We start from the raw sequence: 7,186 nt of genomic DNA on the forward strand, positions 1-7,186 counted from the left end.
TATAGACCTACATACAGGTGTCTTAATGCAGCTCTATAAACTTACAAAACTCAATGTTGCACAAGTGTATTCATGTTAGTCTGTGTTGACATGAGTAGTTTAGGGCCCAGAGGCAAAGGAAATCCTAATCCATACATGGCCATAAATGGCTCTCATCAATTGCTCCATCAGCTGTTGATGATCAGAAAAGTTGCCTAATGATGTTTTAAAAATGAGGATGTGGGTGTTCTAAAGTGATGCAAAAAACAATCATATGCTTATTTCATCATTTCAGTGGTGTGTTTTTAGGAACATGTCATGCACACACATCAAAATGTAAAACACTCCAAAATATTTGACATCAACAAATGCATTAGTGCATTAATAAACTGCGACCAACTAAAACAGGAAACACTTCTGTCATAACTAAAAGTATCTTGTATAAAGCATGTCTCTATTTTGGACATGAAAATTCATTTCCTCTCTCTCAATACGCTTGAAAATGAATCAGCGGCTATACAGTTGGCGTGGTGACTGCCTGTATAAGGACATAAATAAAATTAGCTGTTAATTTTATAAATACATTTAGAATACAGAATAACGTAGGACAAAGTATAATATCCTCCTGGGACCCATAAAAAAAGTGTTTTGAATTTATTATTTTTTCATGTCATTACATTGTTTAGAGCATAAGAAACAAATGGAAAAAAAAAAACATTTTTGAAAAATTATATTTTATTCATATGTTATGATATGTCCTCTGTAGTTGACACCAGGACTCAGTTGTTTAAAAAATAAAATCACATGAAATTGCATATAGGGAAAAACAATGGGGTTTATTTTTAATGCACCAATCAATTTTTAGGTTTCAGGATTTTTTTTTGCAAACTTTGTTTAAAGATGATTCTGAACTATGTTATGAAAGATATAAAGAAATGCATTGATATACCATTTTACTTTATGAAATGTGTGGGTAAAATGGCCATACTTGGATTTTCCCATTCAATGCAATGTATATATACACTGCATCTAATTTGCATATTAATGTGTTCTTGGTGCAACATGTAATGAAAAAATAAGTGAAATAATGGGAGCAATAATTGGCAACATTTTCATAATAATATCTAATATTTCATAGGAACATTGATATGCAATTTTTTCCCTATTCACTTGTTATGTCTCCAAAATGCCTGATAAACAAGATTTAAATCCCAGTGTCCACTACAGTGGACATTTATGAAATCAATGCCCTGTTTTGTAACAGAAAGTCATATTTTGATTAGAAACCCCATAACATTTTCCTGAGATGTTGATTTATAACAAACAATTTGAAAATTAATCCGTTTTAAATTATAATTAAAAAATATTATCATATTTCCATAAGAGTGCTAAACATTAATGTCAGCCGTTTTTAAAGACCAAGAAGAAGTTGTTGTCCTGGTGAAACCTCCAAACATTTGGTATCTCTGCAAAGCCTCGAATGTGCTCTTTACAGGACATCCAGACTGTGACATGTGACCTTAGACTGTAAGCATGTGACATGTATGATGTCAGAGAAATTCACTAAAATATAATGTTCACTACAGTGGACAAAAGTCTATTCGTGGTAGAGCCCTGCATTTCTGCCCGAGCCCGACGGGCCCCGACTTTTTTACGCCCCTAGGGCCGGGCTTCGGGCCAATTTTCCCGTCATGCCTCAAACGCGGGCCGGGCTTCGGGCCTTTTTAGGCTTCTCCTTCATTTTATATTTTAGACATTCAATAATTAAAAGAAACAATGAGATGTGCTGCGCTGGTGGAAACAACATGAGACCATGATATCGCGAGTCCGCAAATGTCAAGACTGACTCGCACAGTGTTTAGAGGACGGCATATGCAACTTGCATCGCCGCAAACGAGTAAAGCAAGCCAACAGCAAACTGCCACAAGTGAAACGGAAAATAAGCTAAGTCTTAGATGTTCAAAAACACAACCATCTTCATTAAAAACTAATGAGACTAAAGGCCCTTACCAGTGTTTAGGTCGTTCTCATAATGCGGTCTTTGATGTTGAAATGAGCTGATGAATAAAATGCTCATATCGGTTGCTTTCGTTGACATTAACTCCCTTAAATGTGCATATAGCGTGGAAATTGAAGATCGGATTTATATTAATTTTGCGGAGAGGTGTAAGGTAAGACAACTGGATGTTATTTCTATTTGTATTAGTTTAGATTGTATAGCCTGTTGCGATCTGCCTGCCTCATCTTGTCAAAAATGCCTTTTTACTGTGATGGTGGTGATAGTAGGCTAAATGTTTAAACGATGCTTTAAGTGTTTTATATGGATTTTATAAGCAAGACAAGTCAAGTGTTGATTTGAGAGGCTAAAGCGTTGGGTTAACTCACTGTCGGCCGTTGGCCACTTGGTCGTCACTTTAAAAAGCAAAAACTTTAATTTAACAAACAAAAAAATGCTTCAAACATTTTTCTAAATTAACTTAATAAAGAAACGAAACTAAATATAGCCTAACTACTTTGACAAGTGTTGATTTGAGAGGCTAAAGCGTTGGGTTAACTCACTGTTGGCCGCCGGCCGCTTGGTCGTCACTTTAAAGAACAAAAACTTAAATTTAACAAAAAAAAATTCTTCAAACATTTTTCTGAATTAACTTAATAAAGAAACGAAACGAAATATAACTACTTTGACATTAAAAACAAAACTGAACTATTTTAATGGCTGCAACTAATGTGTAAAAAAAAAACCACGGGCTCCAGTCGGACTCGGGCTGATAATTTTGAGGAGCTGTCGGACACGGGCCGGGCTAGGGCCTCAGCATCTCGGGCCAGGGCCGGGCTAGGGCCTAGTTTTGAGGCCCGTGCAGGGCTCTAATTCGTGGGTCCCAGGAGCATAAAGTTTTTTAATTGAACAAACTCAGACTGCAAAAGTAATTTATTTGGATTATTTACCTAACTTAAGTCTCTGAGATCCTTACACCTTGCACTTCTGGAGACTCCAGGAAGGTTGCAGTTCTGGAAAATGGTGGCGCTGGAGATAAAAGGGTTCCTGATTGTTTCACACTTAATTCTGCATTATTTTGCGGTTAACATGCGTCTTTTCTTCACCACCTGCTTTTGTCTGCTGACCCAATGAGCATTTAACTGTCCAATGGTCATGCCTTAACTGCATGCTGCATGCTGCAAATATTGCATCCTTCTCATGGACATTTGATCATTTTTGACTTTTCAGTCTGAGTTAAATCTCTTTTTTTGGCTCATTTTATCTGTTAAAGAAAACATTCCTAATAATTATGTACACCTGAATATAAGGCTTTTTTCATTTCCAGCCTTCATGAACAATTATATATATATATCACTTATTGATGATTAAATACAAAATTAATAGTAATTATTAAGATGTGGTTTGGAATTGGTCAAATGTGACTGGAAAAAAACATTTCAGAAAATCAACATGCCTAATAATCCTGCACACACTGCATCTTTGAATCTTTATACTAATGTGACACTTTGACAATTATAAAGTCTTTTTGAGTAACGGAAAACATTCAATATATATTTTTGGACAAAATAATTGCCACAAATTCTGTCACATTAATTATAAAAATTTAAAGATATAACCACAATTTTAAAAGATTGTGAATGTATAGATTACATTTAAGATTTTTGCAGTCAGTTTTTGTGCATTTCTTTTGCACTAAGCCCCACTTAATTTCTGACCCTTTGCCCATCACTAATACACATTCAGTGACACTCAATGATCTTTAAAGGCTTAGTTCTACCAGAAAGACTCGGGAGGCCAGATGAAGTACAATAAAGTAGCAAGTGTATTAACAGACCAGCAAGTATTACAATTAGAGGTTCTTTGGCGTAGGTCCCGTCCGTAGCTCTCGTCTTGAGGGTAACAGACTCTGCATTTCCTGCCTGAAGATGAAGGCGGGGGCGCAGCCGACCCCCTGGGAGGTATAGGCGGGGACCATCCTGGTGGTGGTGGGGAGGATGGAGGTAAATGTTGGCGTCAGCATCTGCAAACTCAGACATGTGTAAGTGACCCTCTTTTATACTCTGAGAATTAGGACATGATTGGTTAGGTCTGAATGTGATAAGTGACTTAACATTGAATCTTTCTGGCAGAACTTTACGCTAGAGCTTTCATTTCACCCAAAAATGAAAATTAGCTCATGATTTACTCACCCTCAAGTCATCCTAGATGTATATGAAATTCTTCTTTCAGACGAATACAATCATAGTTGTTGACTCATGTAGCATAAATAACTGTCATGATCTCCGTGTTAGTAATCCGTGGATTTAATGACCATACAACACACATTATATCTCACAGCTGCATATCTAACACCTCCAACACCTATGGGGGCGGGGCATACAGTATGTATATATATATATATATATATATATATACTGTATGCCCCGCCCCCTCAGGTGTTGGAGAGAGAGAGAGAGAGAGAGAGAGAGAGAGAGAGAGAGAGAGAGAGAGAGAGAGAGAGAGAGAGAGAGAGAGAGAGAGAGAGAGAGAGAGAGAGAGAGAGAGAGAGAGAGAGAGAGAGAGAGAGAGAGAGAGAGAGAGAGAGAGAGAGAGCTCGTAACCACCTACACAGTGATGTGTACTACATCCCCTTTCCTAAGTATAGTATCAAAACACTAAACTGGTTTAAACTCTACAGCTGCATTTACATTGTAATTCTGCTTCACAATTAACATTAGTTTACTTTACTTCTCTTTTAACACTTTACTAGAACAACAAAGGTATATCAAATTTGAAACAGTAGTAATACCAAAAAATAAATATTGCTTCAAGTGTATTGCACATTAACGAAACTGGTATGTTTAACCAATAAAAACAATTAAATAACATAGGAATGTGCCATTCAACAGCATATCAATTTCTTCAGTCCTTGTATTTTGGGTTATGATGGTCAGTACGTCCAGACCGTGTCACATAAGGACTGGCTCTCAATTGTGTATGTGTCTGAGGGTTTATTTGACCCGTGGTTGTCTGAACAGGTACATCATGTGTCTTTGGAATTGGATCATTCACTTTGGTTGGAGCATGGATTACCTGGAGACCATCATCATTGTACTGGCTTTGGCATAGGTTCTTTCACAGATAGGAGGTGTCTGCGGTTTCTCCTATATTCCTTTCCTCCAGACAGGACAATGTAAGATCTTCCGTCACTATTCCTATTTGTCATAACTGCGAGGGGTTTGCATCCTCACTACTTGGCATTTTGAGAGTGTGCTAAGTTGTTTACTGGTTTTGTCGTAACTGTTCTTTTGACACAGTCTTTTCTTTGTGAGCTGCGCATTAATCTCTTTGGGGGCCAGAGGAGTTGGTTCCAGCAAAGAGCTGTGGAGAGGTAGGGTGGTGCGGGTTTGTCTGTACATTAGTCTCTGAGCTGGTGAGCCAAGTTTAGGATCTCGTGGAACATTTTGCAGATTCAGCAGGTTGAGATAGATGTCAGTGCCATCTCGTTTAGACTTTTCCATAAGTTGCTTAGCACTGCGAACTGCGCGCTCCACTAGGCCATTAGACCGAGGGTAGTTTGGACTATTGGTTTTGTGCAAGTCCCAGGCCGTAAAAGGCCGTTTAAATAGCAGCTAATCCAGCTAATAGCTGCTCGATCGTAAACTCTCCGTCTATACAAATTACAGAGAGCTGCACAAATGCGTTGGATTCGCTGTGTTTTGATGCCGATGTAGGATCGTAAAGCCATGAGCATCAATAGTAACGCAACGTTCGTCATTGTTGATGGAAGGCTTGTTCGAAATGCATCGATGCTGTGCAGACGGATCGCCATATGACAACGAGACCATATGACTCCTTATGCTCCTGAATCAATTACTACTACAATTACCGGGTGAACTAGCACCCGGTTCATTCTGGTGGATAAGGGGTATTAGTGGCCTTTCCACACAATTCCATCATTTGTGACCAGTTCATGTCTGTATGGGTAAAACGGAAGCATTGTTGGGGGAACACTGTGCAGTTTGGCTAGCCATCCTTGTCTGGCTGTGTTCACAAGCATTTGTAGAGTGGGGTCGTTTGCTGTGTGGCATTTAAGTTCATCCATGCGTGATGGTGATATGTTGCAGACGTTCATGACCTCAAAAGTTTTCTCCTCTGTGAACTGTTGCTGTTCAGATGCTTGTGGGGCCCGTGACAAGGTGTCTGCTATGTACATGTGTTTTCCTTTTTTGTAAACTAGGGTGATGTTGTAGCGTTGGAGCTGAAGCAACATCCGTTGGAGTCGGGCCGGAGTGCTGTGTATTGGGCGTTTGATTATAGTCACCAAAGGCTGGTGATCTGTTTCAACAGACACTGGTTTGCCATAGATGTAATCATTGAACTTGGTGCAAGTGAAAACTACAGCGAGGAGCTCCTTTTATATTTGCGCATAGCGCCTTTCAGTTTGTGAGAGGACTCGTGAAGCATAAGAGATGGGCTTACCCCCTGCAGGCATGCTGCTCCTAAACCATACTGTGAGGAGTCACATGTTAAGGTGACAGGCTTGTCAGGCATTTTTTTAAGGCATTGAAAGCATCTTGATGCTGCTGCTGCCAAGACCATGCCATGTCTTTGTGTGCTAGCTGGCGGTGTCAGGGAAGAATACGGATTCAGATGCAGGAAACAGAAAAGTTTATTTATGAGCTCAGGAATGGACAGGGAAAAATATCAAGAACAAAAAACTGAAAAATCCAAATCAAATGTCCACAGGTCCGGTGAGCTCCCTTAAACAGGGACAATTCCCAACGTCATCAACGACGCAATACAGGAGTGCTACAGAGTCCTCCGATGAGCGCGGTGGGCGCAGTGAGCGTGCAGAGTGTAATTCCCCGGATAGAGTGGTGAGCGCGCTGAGGAAATGGAGAGAAGAATCCGTGTCTCCACAGAGAGAGGATCACCTGGGCTGGTAGCAAAGGAACAAAGGTCTGGCGGATGAGAGGGAATGGAACAAAAATATATAAATAAAAAACGAGAAAACAAACAGCACTTAGGAGACTGGGAAAGCAGGACACGGCAAGACTTGACAAATAACAAGAGACGGTCACGAGCAAAGGCGTTGCGCAACATACAACAACGGTCGGACAAACAAGTGAGAAAGAGAGGATCTTATATAGGGGAGAATAATGAGGGAAAATTAGCAACAGGTGTAAACGGTGAACACAAATGAGAATAGGGATAACGAGTGGGAGG

The sequence above is a fragment of the Gobio gobio genome, assembly GCF_949357685.1.
Source record: "Gobio gobio genome assembly, chromosome: 10".
Taxonomy (NCBI): Eukaryota; Metazoa; Chordata; class Actinopteri; order Cypriniformes; family Gobionidae; genus Gobio; species Gobio gobio.